This window comes from Triticum aestivum, chromosome 4D (assembly GCF_018294505.1).
Source record: "Triticum aestivum cultivar Chinese Spring chromosome 4D, IWGSC CS RefSeq v2.1, whole genome shotgun sequence".
Taxonomy (NCBI): Eukaryota; Viridiplantae; Streptophyta; class Magnoliopsida; order Poales; family Poaceae; genus Triticum; species Triticum aestivum.
Genome location: NC_057805.1, coordinates 402,132,580 through 402,136,298, shown reverse-complemented (window position 1 = coordinate 402,136,298; position 3,719 = coordinate 402,132,580).

The following is a 3,719-nucleotide window of genomic DNA, read 5'->3' as shown; positions in this document are numbered from 1 at the left end:
ACCGCAAGATCGAACCCATCACAAAGCACCTCTTCCCATGGCAAGATAAATCAATCAAGTTGGCCAAACCAAACCAATAAATTGGAGAATAAAGACGAGGCTATATTAATCATGCATAAAAGAGTTCAGAGAAATGCCAAATAATATTCATGGATAGATCTGATCATAAACTCAAAATTCATCGGATCTTAACAAACACACCGCAAGAAAGAATTACATCGGATAGGCTCCAAAAACATAAGGAGAACATTGTATTAAAGAACATCGAGAGAGAAGAAGCCATCTAGCTACTAACTATGGACCCGCAGGTCTGTGGTAAACTACTCACGCATCATCGGAGGGGCAACAATGTTGATGAAGAACCCCTCCGTGATCGTTTCCCCCTCCGACAGAGTGCTGAAAAAGCGTCTAGGTTGGATCTCGTGGTTCTGGAACTTGCAGCGGCGGAAAAAGTATTTCGTGGACTCCCCCGAGGGTTTTGGGATTTATGGGTATTTATAGAGTCAGAATTAGGTCAGACGGAGCCTCAGGGGCCCCAGCACCCATCAGGGCACGCCCTGGTGGGTGGTGGGCCCATGCTCCCACATCTGGTCTTCTCCCAAACCTTCTAGTGTTTGTTATGTCCAGAAAAAAATCTCCAAAAAGTTTCGTGGCATTTGGACTTCGTTTGTTACTAATATTCTACGAAACCAGAAACAAGCAAAAAACAACAACTGGCACTGGGCACTAGGTTAATAGGTTAGTCCCAAAAAATGATATAAAGTTGCTTGTAAATGTATATAAAACATCCAAGATTGATACTTTAATAGCATGAAAAAATTAAAAATTATAGATACGTTGGAGAAGTATCAGTAGTGGCGGTTTGTCTCGACCTCGAGCTCCGACTGGATGGACAACTACTCTGCCACCTCCTCAAGGAAATATGCCCTAGAGGCAATAATAATGTTGTTATTTATATTTCCTTATATCATGATAAATGTTTATTATTCATGCTAGAATTGTATTAACCGGAAACTTAGTAAATGTGTGAATACATAGACAAACAGAGTGTCACTAGTATGCCTCTACTTGACTAGCTTGTTGAATCAAAGATGGTTAAGTTTCCTAACCATAGACATGAGTTCTCATTTGATTAACGGGATCACATCATTAGAGAGTGATGTGATTGACTTGACCCATTCCGTTAGCTTAGCGTATGTTGCTATTACTTTCTTCATGACTTATACATGTTCATATGACTATGAGATTATGCAACTCCCGAATACCGGAGGAACACCTTGTGTGCTACCAAACGTCAGAACGTAACTGGGTGATTATAAAGATGCTCTACAGGTGTCTCCGAAGGTGTTTGTTGGGTTGGCATAGATCAAGATTAGGATTTGTCACTCCGAGTATCGGAGAGGTATCTCTGGGCCCTCTCGGTAATGCACATCACTATAAGCCTTGCAAGCAATGTAACTAATGAGTTAGTTGCGGGATGATGCATTACGGAATGAGTAAAGAGACTCGCCGGTAACGAGATTGAACTAGGTATTGAGATACCGACGATCGAATCTCGGGGAAGTAACATATCGATGACAAAGGGAACAACGTATGTTGTTATGCGGTTTGACCGATAAAGATCTTCGTAGAATATGTAGGAGCCAATATGAGCATGCAGGTTCCGCTGTTGGTTATTGACCGGAGATGAGTCTCGGTCATGTCTACATAGTTCTCGAACCCGTAGGGTTCGCACGCTTAACGTTCGGTGACGATCGGTATTATAAGTTTATGTGTTTTGATGTACCGAAGGTTGTTCGGAGTCCCAGATGAGATCAGGGACATGACGAGGAATCTCGAAATGTTTGAGACGTAAAGATCGATATATTGGAAGGCTATATTCGAACATCGGAAAGGTTCTGAGTGGTTCGGGTATTTATCGGAGTACCGGAGAGTTACGGGAATTCGCTGGGGAGTATATGGGCCTTATTGGGCTTTAGGAGAGAGAGAGAGAGGGTCTGCCTAGGGCAGGCCGCGCGCCCCCAAGGCCTAGTCCGAATTGGACTAGGGGGAGGGGCGGCGCCCCCTCCTTCCTTGTCTTCTCTCTTCCCCTTCCTTCTCTCCTACTCCTACTACTTGGAAGGGGGGAATCCTACTCCCGGTGGGAGTAGGACTCCCCAGGGCGCGCCATAGTAGAGAGCCGGCCCTCCCCCTCCTCCACTCCTTTATATACGGGGGAGGGGGGCACCCCATGGACACACAAGTTGATCATTGATCTCTTAGCCGTGTGCGGTGCCCCCCTCCACCATAATCCACCTCGGTCATATCGTCGTAGTGCTTAGGCGAAGCCCTGCGCCGGTAGCTTCATCACCGTCATCACACCGTCGTGCTGACGAAGATCTCCCTCGAAGCTCTAGTGGATCGTGAGTTCGTGGGACGTCACCGAGCTGAACGTGTGCAGATCACGGAGGTGTTGTACTTTCGGTACTAGGATCGGTCGATCATGAAGACGTACGACTACATCAACCGCGTTGTCATAGCACTTCCGCTTACGGTCTACGAGGGTACGTGGACAACACTCTTCCCTCTCGTTGCTATGCATCACCATGATCTTGCGTGTGCGTAGGATTTTTTTTGAAATTACTACGTTCCCCAACACCTCCTCCGCTTGGGCCACCTCAAACTCGGCTAGTGGGTCATCCATGGCGAATCTGGCCGCAGGAGACGAGATGTTGGATTTGCCTCGCCTTCCTCCTCCTCCTTGTCCTCCGTCTTTGCATATGGCACCCCTTGCTTCGATGCCTCCTCGTCCTGCTCTGGAGAGTCCGAAGGCAAGCTGGTTGCAATGTGAGCGGCGCGCCGTCCCTCCATCTGCACTAGGATCTCCGCCCGGCGCTGCGTAGTGAGCATCTTGCCAGTGGTGATCTGCTGTTGGACCATGGTTATCGGTGGACAACAAGCTCAGAGTGAATTGGGAGTGGCGGCACGAACGGGAGGGAGAGGGTGGAACTAGGAGTTACTAGGGTTGAGGTTTGTTGTTCGGCTTAAGTAGCCGGATTAGGCCCCTCGGGTAGCGCGCTGAAGTGGGGACATGAACGGTCCTCACTAGACCCATGGGTTTCGACGTGTGTTCGCGTGGGCCCCCCCGTCAGACTGACATGGCGGACATATCCAGGCCTCCACATATCCGCCCGAGATATTGGTGGGATATGGGGGGTGGCGATCAACCCAGACGTATAGGGCCGGTTTGAGGAGCCCAGCTGGGTTGCGATTTTGTGACCAGTCACTGGCCGAGTCGTTCGCCCGGACGTATAGGGGGATTTGAGGAGCCCGGCTATAGATGCTCTAAACTTGACACACAAGTTTAGTGTATATTGTAATTTGCGACCAAAACCACTTAAGGAGAGAATTGCACTTTCAATCTCCCTCCTTTTGGTGTTCTTTGACAATACAAATTTAGTTCACAAGATTTTGAATTGAAGCTTAAGGTTGTCTAGGATAAATGAGGAGACTCCCTTTAGACATGGTGGTGCTACATGGTGACTATGATGTCAAACGACATCATAGAATTAAGGTTTGCAGTCTATGTTTTAATACTTTTAGATATAGTTTGTGTACACATAAGCTAAATTTCTGGCTTTGACATCATAGCTTCTGACGCCTAGCGCCACCACTGCCTCTAGATATGTGCATCACCAAAAAGAACATGCTAGTTTAAGCATAATGCACACATCTATAGC